The following is a 12,226-nucleotide window of genomic DNA, read 5'->3' on the forward strand; positions in this document are numbered from 1 at the left end:
TTGAGAGGGAAGCAATATACAACAGTTAAATTCTCATGTCAGCTTTATGGTTTGGGGATAGCTAAAAAATCAAGACGAAAACTAAGAGTGCCTTGGTGATTGAGAGTAGGAACACTATTTGCTATTGTAACGTCCATCTTTGGAACCTCAATAGATCTACTTTTCCTTTTAATTTAATTGATTGTGCTTTTTTTCTCTCCAAATGTCATAACTGTGAATGTCTGTACCCCAACTTCAATGCCAGTGTAATAAACAAGAAAGAACAATAAGCATTCAAAATAATAAGATATTTGGTCTTTTTCGATTAAACACATTTTGCCAAAAAAAAAAGAACCAAATAAAGAAGGGTGAATATTAGATGACTCGAAATGGGTCATTCTAGAAAAAGTAATATACTGGGGATTTACAATCGGTTGATTGACGTTTGCGGAAATGACATTCTGCGAATTGCCACTCGGCAAAAAGTATTAAAAATTCTAATCATTGCTTATTTATCAACATTTGGACACTTGGTGAATCGACGGTCGAACATTAAACGTAAAGTTACATAATTGTAGCCAAATTAAGACAGTTCAGCCAAGATAAGCTGAAAAGATAAGTTTATTTTTAAAAGAAAGGTGAATCATTTATGAAATGCAAATGAAGATGGTGCATATTGACATGATCAAGTATAAAGATATCTTAGACTTTTCTGTGGTGCTTATGTAGAACATTATCCTTGGTGGTCATTTTAAATATGTTTAAGTCAACATACTGACATGAATGACCATAAAACGGTTTAAAGCACGTGAATGAAAAAAATCGAGAGATGGAGATATAATTTTCCGGTAAATGGTCCTTCCGGGTAATGGTTTTCCGGTAAATGGTTCATTCCGGTAAATGGTTTTCCGGTTAATGGTCTTCCGGTAAATTGCATTCCGGGTAATGGTTTTCCGGGTAATGTCGGAGAACCAAATAACTTTGCCAAAGACACCAACCTTCAAGCTGAAAAGGCTTTTGAGGGAGAGAAAATTGAAGATTTGTTTTTCTAGCTTTACTAAGCGGATGAATTTCCAATTAGACTCTTCACTGTCAGATAGCCCTTGAACTGCTAAATAGCTTTGCCTAGCTGTTAAGGATCTGGAGATACAGACAATTGAAGAAAATTTGTCACTAGTGCCACCTAGCGGAAAAAAAATCTCAATCAGACTCACCGCCAGGAAGTTTTTGATCTGCAGAACAGGTTTGCCGAAGACACCAACCCTCTAGCTAATAAAGATCTTGAGATACAGATGATTGAATAAAATTTGCCACTAGTGTCATCTAACGGATGAATTCTCTATCAGAGTTTTCATCGCCAGATAGTCCTTGATCTGCTGAATAACTTTGCCGAAGACACAAACCTTCTAGCTCATTTGGATGTTAAGATATCCATATGAAACCAATTTTGAACCCAACGCTTTTCCCGTTAGAGAAGGGGAAGGGGGCCAGGGGGAATGTCTCACCCAAGGATTGTAAGACCAACTAACCGCATTTACTTCAAAATTTATTTCTAATTAGTTGATCGACTAGTTTCCGAGTTGTGATCATTTAAAAATTCCAGGTCCGTCTCGGGCTTCTAAAGGTTAAACTGTCATTTGAAAAGGGCCAATTTTTTTACCCGATTTTTACAAAATAATGTAATCGGAAAATGGCAACTCCTAAAAAAGTGTTAAATGGGTGACTTGTAGATGATTGTCTAAATTTTGAAATAAAAATAATGAAAAAAAAAAATATACTGTTGTCCATTATTAAAATTCAAAGTCGATACAAAAAATAACTATTTTTGTTTAATGAAATTTTATCTCTAGATTTGTGTAAACATTATGTAACTTTACTAAACTCAAACTAAAATGTAAGTAAGTTAGTATTCTTGTGTAATAATTTTATGATTTGAATTATAATTTTTTGTGCTAGTCGTCTTTTTGAATGTTATTGGAGCTTCTTGAAATCAATGGCCAACCACTCTAGCTTGCTTCGATTGCTCTCACCTGCCGACATCACAAACCACAACAATTCAACTAGGGTTTGTTTAATTGCTTTGAAACAATATGGACTCCAAACCATAACTAGAACTAATGTATAGTATATAATTAAAACGATACAATTAAGAAATCACACAGATCTTAGAGTAATTTATTTCGGAAAATGTAAAGCACCATTTGAAAGCGACAGATTCAAAATGCTCTTCTTTGAAAGATTCGATAACTTTTACCGGAACATCATCTAAGTTGTACAGACACATTGTATGGAAGGCACAGACAAATCACGTAGCTACAAAGGCTGAAAGATAGTTCATTTGTTCATTCTGGTTACCTACGATTCACGTAACTGCTACTTGAAAAGTGCGATGGAAAAAAAAAGTACGTAGCATTAACGTGTGAATTGTTTTGAGTATAACAAATAAACTTGAAATCGTCGAAAGACAAAACGTCAAATGCCAAAACGTCGAATAAAATTTCGAAAGGGACAAAGTGTCGAAAGGGCAAGACGTCGTAAACAGGAAATTTTCAACGGTCGGCGTTAATTCAGAGGGGACCAAGTACAAAACTTTTAAGATCAATGAAAATCGATAAAAGTTTGCGTCAGTGTGGACCAATTGCTTATTACCATAACAGCGAAAACGATAAGTGCGCTGAGGAATGCGAGGAAATGAAAACATTTCAAGAGATTTGTCAGATTTTTCGACATCGAATGATTCTTCTACTTATCCTTCAATAAATTGTAAATATCATTAAAATGAACCAAAATTTAAACGAGTTCAACAATTACAGCGCGTTTGACTTTAAACCCATTTTTCTTAAAATATCAAAAATGCCACTTGGTCAAATCTGACTTAACGCCGACCAACTGTTCTCGAGATTCATTTTTCACATCGTTTTGACGATTGGCACATAGGGGAAGAGCATCAATTTTCGACCTAGCACTAGTTAAGGGACAAAACGTCGGAAGACAAAATGTCGAATGCTAAAACGTCGCATCCCAAAACGTCGAATGGGACAAAATGTCGAATTTTCATTCTTTCGAAAGAGAATCATTCATCTCAGGAATTTTTGTTTCCTTCCAATGATCTTTTCGACGTTTCTACGAAGTTTTGTCCTTTCGACTTTTGAAATTCGACGTTTTGGCAATCGACATTTTGGCAATTGACATTTTGTTTTGTCATCCTACCCTAGTTTTCAACAAACCCATGCGATTTTGGCCTACTTTTGTATGAAATTCCAAATATCGGCACAGTATTTTTGTAGGTTGAAAATTTGTGCTTTTCCCCTTGTGAATTATTTATTCTTTCGGAAGAAAATGATTCCAAGAAATGTTCATTTCCTTCCATTTCTCTCCCTTCGACGTTTTGTCTTTTTAATGTTTTGTCCCTTCGACGTTTTGTTCATTCGACGTTTTGGCATTCAGCGTTTTGGAATTCGTTGTTTTGTCTTTCGGCGATGTGTCACCCAACCGTATTACGAGATCGTGAATTTATTTTGATTCTAGATGAATCTATTGGATGAAAGCTTCGCATTCATTGAGGGACACTTTCCCCGTGTCGAAATGTTGGGCAATAATAAACCTCGTTTTATTCCCTCAAAGACTGCGTAGCCGTTAAATCTGAACGATTAAGAGTTACAGTCGAACTCCCACCAGTTTAAGACAATTAACTTGACAAATCATCACCAATCGAATGTGTCATTGGGGCTTCTGAGAGGTCGGTAGAACAAATCTCAATTACTTTTTCAAATAGATGGTTTTGAGAAAATTAATTGAGAAGACTTATCTTCTAAAACTGTTTTAAAATGATTCACCTTTTTCACCTTGTACATCGCTTAAATTTTGAATATAATCAGCTCGTGTTCAAAAACTAGGTTGTTTCTATCATTACCCTAAAAAATGTTACGACAAAATAATAACCCGTTCTATTTAGTTACTAACGACGTTTTTATACAAGTTTAAAATCGACTCATGTATTTTTTTGTTTTGATTCGTGGTTAAGTCACTTTGTCTCTCCATACAACGGAGCAGTGAAAGTAGCGGTCAAGTTGCGAAAGTTTAAAATCTTACATAGGATCGATAAAATAAGTTTGTTTACTTTCATGAGGCTGTATGAATAAGTTCTCGAGAAGTATAAATATAAAATTAATTTCTAACGAAAATATATAAGACTGGATTAAAACATTTTAATTTAGGTATTCCATACCAGATAATTTCCAATACTTACAACCTGCCCTGCATTAGAGTTAAAATACCTCAAATAATACCTTATGCATATTCTCCAAATACCAAGCTGATAACTAGATCTGGTATTTGTAGGAGATATACGTGCTTATTTATAAGTTAAGAAAATATATTTTATAGAATTGTGCAATAATATTGAGTACAATTACGAATAGATTATTTCTTCAGTTAATTTATAATAAAACGTTATTTATCTGAACAAAATATATTAAAACAAATTTTACATACATGTAATTCCAAGCTAAGACAATTAGCGAAAAATCTTCAAATCCTCGAATAATGTATTCGACAACACTGCATCGATAGAGAGCGAAACAGATTTTGAAGAGAGCGAGCTTTCATACGTGCGCTCACCTGACGGCTGATGTGGAAGCGAAGCGATGAATCACGAACACAACGACGGAGAGGGGAAACGAACAAGAGAAAAAGCATTGAAAATGTAGATGAAGGGAACTGTGTACGGCTGAATGTGTTCAGTTTTGAGATGTATGTTGTGAAGTGTGGATGTGTGTAATTTGCTGAAAATAAGTAAAAAAAAATAAGTTTGAAACAAAATTTGTTTATTTAATAGTGTTTTTATTATGAAGAATTCCTACAATGGCGCAGAATGGTAGGCAATGAGCGATTGCAGCTGGTATGTATATTCACCCATTTTGCAACGAACCAATGAAATATTTTGAATGGATTTTTACCTGAAAGGGCAAGAACTGACGGAGAGGTATTGGGCTGATTGGGTAAAGAAAAAAAAAATGGCTACGGTTGGCTGGCGCTTTTTTTATCCTGGTTATTGGGTATTGGTGAAGTGTTTGCGGACGGCGAGAGTTGTTTTAGGTTTTGGTTCAACGGTGGTGATTAAACTGAAATTTAATTTTCAAATGATGTTAGAGTTAGTCTGAGTTATCGCAAGTAAGAGGGTTTTGTTATGTTTGTGGCTTTGAGGTTGCACAGCGGAGTTAATTTTGTTTCACCGTAGAATCGCTTGCCGATGATTGTTTGCTTGTTTGGTGAGAAAAGTGCATAAAATAAATGACCCGGAATTGACAAAGAAATATCAGGGCTGGTAGCGAATCACTTTTGACTTGGGAAGTGGAGAAATTGTATCAGGGCTGGTAGCGATTCACTATTTGCAACTAAAAGTCATTTGTTTAGAAAAATTGTTAAGAAAAGCATTATTCTTTAATCACAGTACGCGATTGAAAAGAAATTTCAGTACAAATATTTGCCTGTTTGGTAGAGAAAAGTGCATAAAATAAATGACCTGGAATTGACAAAGAAATATCAGGGCTGGTAGCGAATCACTTTTGGCTTGGACGTGGAGAAATTGTATCAGGGCTGGTAGCGATTCACTATTTGCAACTAAAAGTCATTTGTTTAGAAAAATTGTTAAGAAAAGCATTATTCTTTGATCACAGTACGCGATTGAAAAGAAATTTCAGTACAAATATTTGCCTGTTTGGTAGAGAAAAGTGCATAAAATAAATGACCTGGAATTGACAAAGAAATATCAGGGCTGGTAGCGAATCACTTTTGGCTTGGACGTGGAGAAATTGTATCAGGGCTGGTAGCGATTCACTATTTGCAACTAAAAGTCATTTGTTCAGAAAAATTGTTAAGAAAAGCATTATTCTTTAATCACAGTAAGCGATTGAAAAAAAATTTCAGTACAAATATTTGCCTATTTGGTAGAACAAGGTGTCTAAAATTAATGGTGCCGAGTTGGCAGAAGTTATATCAGGGCTGGTAGCGAATTACTTTTGACTTGGAAGTTGAGAAGTTGTATCAGGGCTGGTAGCGAGTCACTATTTGCAACTGAAAGTTATTTGTTTTAGAAAAATTGTTAAGAAAAGCATTATTCTTTGATCACAGTACGCGATTGAAAAGAAATTTCAGTACAAATATTTGACTGTTTGGTAGAGAAAAGTGCATAAAATAAAAGACCTGGAATTGACAAAGAAATATCAGGGCTGGTAGCGAATCACTTTTGGCTTGGAAGTGGAGAAATTGTATCAGGGCTGGTAGCGATTCACTATTTGCAACTTAAAGTCATTTGTTTAGAAAAATTGTTAAGAAAAGCATTATTCTTTGATCACAGTACGCTATTGAAAAGAAATTTCAGTACAAATATTTCCCTGTTTGGTAGAGAAAAAAGCATAAAATAAATGGCCCGGAATTGACAAAGAAATATCAGGGCTGGTAGCGAATCACTTTTGACTTGGAAGTTGAGAAGTTGTATCAGGGCTGGTAGCGATTCACTATTTGCAACTTAAAGTCATTTGTTTAGAAAAATTGTTAAAAAAAGCATTATTCTTTGATCACAGTACGCGATTGAAAAGAAATTTCAGTACAAATATTTGCCTGTTTGGTAGAGAAAAATGCATAAAATAAATGGCCCGGAATTGTCAAAGAAATATCAGGGCTGGTAGCGAATAACTTTTGACTTGGAAGTGGAGAAGTTGTATCAGGGCTGGTAGCGATTCACTATTTGCAACAAAAAAGTCATTTGTTTAAAAACAAAAAGGTTAAGAAAAAACATTATTATTTGATCACAGTACGCGATTGAAAAAAAAAATTAGTACAAATATTTGCCTATTTGGTAGAACAACGTGTCTAAAATTAATGGTGCCGAGTTGGCAAAAGTTATATCAGGGCTGGTAGCGAATCACTTTTGACTTGGAAGTGGACATGTTGTATCAGGGCTGGTAGCGAGTCACTATTTGCAACTAAAAGTCATTTGTTTTAGAAAAATTGTTCAGAAAAACATTATTATTTGATCACAGTACGTGATTGAAAAGAAATGTCAATACAAATGTATGCCTGTTTGGTGGAGAAAAGTGCATAAAATGAATGGTGCGGAGTTGACAGAAGTTATATCAGGGCTGGTAGCGAATCGCATTTGATTTGGAAGTTTAGAAGTTGTATCAGGGCTGGTAGCGCGTCACTATTTGTAACTAGAAGTAATTTTTTGTAGAAAATTGTTAAGGAAATTTGTTAAGATTATTTGATCACAGTACGCAATTGAAAATAAATGTCAGTACAAATGTTTGCCTTCTTGGTAGAGAGAAGTGAATGAAATGGATAAAATGAACGGTATGTGTCCATGTCTATGGGTGTCCCGCTCAAGAGGGTTGAGTTGATTGAAAGTCCAGCTGTTATGCTGGTACGTCCATGTTTATGGGGGTCCCGCTCGAGAGGGTCGAGCAGATTGAAATTCCAGCTGTTATGCTGGTATGTCCATGTTTATGGGCGTCTCGCTCGAGAGGGTCGAGCAGATTGAAAGTCCAGCTGTTATGCTGGTATGTCCATGTTTATGGGCGTCTCGCTCGAGAGGGTCGAGCAGATTGAAAGTCCAACTGAAATGCTGGAGAGTATCGAGCAGATTGAAAGTCCAGCTGTTATGCTGGTATGTCCATGTTTATGGGCGTCCCGCTCGAGAGGGTCGATCAGATTGAAAGTCGAGCTGTTATGCTGATACGTCCATGTCTACGGGCGTCCCGCTCGAGAGGGTCGAGCAGATTGAAAGTCCAGCTGCAATGCTGGTACGTCCATGTTTATGGGTGTCTCGCTTGAGAGGGTCGAGCAGATTGAAAGTCCAGCTGTTATGCTGGTACATCCATGTTTATGGGCGTTCCGCTCGAGAGGGTCGAGCAGATTGAAAGTCCAGCTGTTATGCTGGTACGTCCATGTATATGGGCGCCCCGCTCGAGAGGGTCGAGCAGATTGAAAGTCCAGCTGTAATGCTGGTACGTCCATGTTTATGGGCGTCCCGCTCGAGAGGGTCGAGCAGATCGAAAGTCCAGCTGTAATGCTGGCACGTTCATGTTTATGGGCGTCTCGCTCGAGAGGGTTGAGCAGATTGAAATTCCAACTGAAATGCTTTAGAGTATCGAGCAGATTGAAAGTCCAGCTGTAATGCTGGTACGTCCATGTTTATGGGCGTCTCGCTTGAGAGGGTCGAGCAGATTGAAAGTCCAGCTGTTATGCTGGTACGTCCATGTATATGGGCGCCCCGCTCGAGACGGTCGAGCAGATTAAAAGTCCAGCTGTAATGCTGGTACGTCCATGTTTATGGGCGTCCCGCTCGAGAGGGTCGAGCAGATCGAAAGTCCAGCTGTAATGCTGGCACGTTCATGTTTATGGGCGTCTCGCTCGAGAGGGTTGAGCAGATTGAAATTTCAACTGAAATGCTTTAGAGTATCGAGCAGATTGAAAGTCCAGCTGTAATGCTGGTACGTCCATGTTTATGGGCGTCTCGCTTGAGAGGGTCGAGCAGATTGAAAGTCCAGCTGTTATGCTGGTACGTCCATGTATATGGGCGCCCCGCTCGAGAGGGTCGAGCAGATTGAAAGTCCAGCTGTAATGCTGGTACGTCCATGTTTGGTGTGCTGGTAAGTTCATGTAATCAGTTCATGAAATCAGTTGAGGCAGATCATTGATTGTAGAATATGTCGATGCTCTACAACAGCCTAATGGAAAATTTTTGATGGGGACGCTTAATTGGTACTTCTGGAGTCTGGTAAGCTCCACCCAAGAAAGTGTTACCGGAATCAGTCGAGGCATACCATTGACATAATTGATACTTCTAAAAAAGAAGTGTTAACAAAACTAGTTGAGCAAGTCTATTAATTGTCGAATTTATCGATGAAGATGTGTTGTAGAAGTTTTTTGATTTATTTTCTGATTTGAACGCTTAATTGGTACTTCTGGAGCCTGGTAAGCTCCACCCAAGAAAGTGTTACCGGAATCAGTCGAGGCATACAATTGATTGTAGAATATGTCGATTGAAATGTGTTGTTAAACTTGATGGAAAATTTCTGATGGGGACGATTAATTGGTTTTTCTGGAGCTTGGTAAGCTCCACCCAAGAAGTATTTTCGAAATTAGTCGAGGATGTTTATTGATTGTGGAATATGTCGATTGAGATGTGTTGTAGATGTTTATTGAATTTTTCTGATTTGAACGCTTAATTGGTACTTCTGGAGCCTGGTAAGCTCCACCCAAGAAAGTGTTACCGGAATCAGTCGAGGCATACCATTGACATAATTGATACTTCTAAAAAAAAGAAGTGTTAACAAAATTAGTTGAGCAAGTCTATTAATTGTCGAATTTATCGATGAAGATGTGTTGTAGAAGTGAATGAAAATTTCTGATATAGAAGCTTAATTGGTACTTCTGGAGTCTGGTAAACTCCAAGAAGTATTTTCGAAATTAGTCGAGGATGTTTATTGATTGTGGAATATGTCGATTGCGATGTGTTGTAGAAGTTTATTGATTTTTTTTCTGATTTGAACGCTTAATTGGTACTTCTGGAGCCTGGTAAGCTCCACCCAAGAGAGTGTTACCGGAATCAGTCGAGGCAATGAAAATTTCTGATATAGAAGATTAATTGGTACTTCTGGAGCTTGGTAAGCTCCACCAAAGAAGTATTTTCGAAATTAGTCGAGGATGTTTATTGATTGTGGAATATGTCGATTGCGATGTGTTGTAGAAGTTTATTGATTTTTTTCTGATTTGAACGCTTAATTGGTACTTCTGGAGCCTGGTAAGCTCCACCCAAGAAAGTGTTACCGGAATCAGTCGAGGCATACAATTGATTGTAGAATATGTCGATTGAAGTGTGTTGTAAAACTTGATGGAAAATTTCTGATGGGGACGATTAATTGGTACTTCTGGAGCTTGGTAAGCTCCACCCAAGAAGTATTTTTAAATAAGTCGAGGATGTTTATTGATTGTGGAATATGTCGATTGCGATGTGCTGTAGATGTTTATTGAATTTTTCTGATTTGAACGCTTAATTGGTACTTCTGGAGCCTGGTAAGCTCCACCCAAGAAAGTGTTACCGGAATCATTCGAGGCATACAATTGATTGTAGGATATGTCGATTGAAGTGTGTTGTAAAAATTGATGGAAAATTTCTGATGGGGACGATTAATTGGTACTTCTGGAGCTTGGTAAGCTCCACCCAAGCAGTATTTTCGAAATTAGTCGAGGATGTTTATTGATTGTGGAATTTGTCGATTGCAATGTGTTGTAGAAGTTTATTGATTTTTTTCTGATTTGAACGCTTAATTGGTACTTCTGGAGCCTGGTAAGCTCCACCCAAGAAAGTGTTACCGGAATCAGTCGAGGCATACAATTGATTGTAGAATATGTCGATTGAAGTGTGTTGTAAAACTTGATGGAAAATTTCTGATGGGGACGATTAATTGGTACTTCTGGAGCTTGGTAAGCTCCACCCAAGAAGTATTTTTAAATAAGTCGAGGATGTTTATTGATTGTGGAATATGTCGATTGCGATGTGCTGTAGATGTTTATTGAATTTTTCTGATTTGAACGCTTAATTGGTACTTCTGGAGCCTGGTAAGCTCCGCCCAAGAAAGTGTTACCGGAATCAGTCGAGGCATACAATTGATTGTAGAATATGTCGATTGAAATGTGTTGTAAAAATTGATGGAAAATTTCTGATGGGGACGATTAATTGGTACTTCTGGAGCTTGGTAAGCTCCACCCAAGAACTATTTTCGAAATTAGTCGAGGATGTTTATTGATTGTGGAATATGTCGATTGCGATGTGTTGTAGAAGTTTATTGATTTTTTTCTTATTTGAACGCTTAATTGGTACTTCTGGAGCCTGGTAAGCTCCACCCAAGAAAGTGTTACCGGAATCATTCGAGGCATACAATTGATTGTAGGATATGTCGATTGAAGTGTGTTGTAAAAATTGATGGAAAATTTCTGATGAGGACGATTAAATGGTACTTCTGGAGCTTGGTAAGCTCCACCCAAGAAGTATTTTCGAAATAAGTCGAGGATGTTTATTGATTGTAGAATATTTCGATTCAGATGTGTTGTAGAAGTGAATGAAAATTTCTGATATAGAAGCTTAATTGGTACTTCTGGAGTCTGGTAAACTCCTCCCAAGAAGTATTTTCGAAATTAGTCGAGGATGTTTATTGATTATGGAATATGTCGATTGCGATGTGTTGTAGAAGTTTATTGATATTTTTCTGATTTGAACGCTTAATTGGTACTTCTGGAGCCTGGTAAGCTCCACCCAAGAAAGTGTTACCGGAATCAGTCGAGGCATACAATTGATTGTAGAATATGTCGATTGAAGTGTGTTGTAAAACTTGATGGAAAATTTCTGATGGGGACGATTAATTGGTACTTCTGGAGCTTGGTAAGCTCCACCCAAGAAGTATTTTTAAATAAGTCGAGAAAATATATTTTCTTAACTTATAAATAAGCACGTATATCTCCTACAGTATTGTAATACCTAAATAATACTTGATGGATTTTCATATAAAAGTAAACTTTTTCAATACCTCCAGCAGTCCTCAATACCTATCGAATACCGAAATGAAGTATTTTTAATTGTTTTAAAATTTTTTTCAAATACCATTATAATACCAAAATGAGGTAATGACAACTGAACAATACCTAATTATGGTGTGATACCAAAATATGATATGCATAAGTTATTGCGAGTTATTCTTTCCTCCTCGGGTAGTTATACATAATCGTAAAAATATCTATGAAATTCTACCAGAACACCAAAATTCCCAAAGAGCTTCATATTAAAATTCCTTTATTTTTTTAGAAACTCCTCCGAAACACCATGAATAATTGCCTCTTCTTGGAATTCTTTTAAGTATAATTCATAGAATTTTCATCCGGAGATTTCCTCTAAGATTCCTTTAGGAATCCGTCGATAGAGCATAGATTGTTTACACAAAAATGAAAATAAAAGATCCAGAAGGTAAATTGAATGAATTTCTGAAGAAAATCATCAGGATAAAGGAATAATGAAATTATAGAAAAAAAAAGATTGTAATGAATTCTAGGTCACACTTCATCAAGAATATCCTAAGAAAGCTTCAACAAAACGTATTTTTGAAGGGACTTTTTAAAGAGCTTATGAAGTTATTGTAGGCACAATCTCAATAAAACTTTAAGAAGCAAACTTTGAAGGAATATCCGAAAC

The 12,226-nt window shown here is 36.7% G+C and overlaps 1 protein-coding gene across 1 annotated transcript in view; it reads left to right on the forward strand.

Annotated features, from left to right (window-relative positions):
* Positions 1–4,797: 4,797 nt before the first annotated feature.
* Positions 4,798–12,226, forward strand: part of LOC5574214 (G-protein coupled receptor Mth2) — a 127,118-nt gene continuing 119,689 nt past the window's right edge. Inside the window, exon 1 of the mRNA XM_021843381.1 lies at positions 4,798–4,879. The gene's annotated coding sequence lies outside the window, so the exon portion shown is untranslated. The remainder of the gene's footprint in view (positions 4,880–12,226) is intronic.

Source organism: Aedes aegypti, chromosome 2, assembly GCF_002204515.2.
Source record: "Aedes aegypti strain LVP_AGWG chromosome 2, AaegL5.0 Primary Assembly, whole genome shotgun sequence".
Lineage (NCBI taxonomy): Eukaryota > Metazoa > Arthropoda > Insecta > Diptera > Culicidae > Aedes > Aedes aegypti.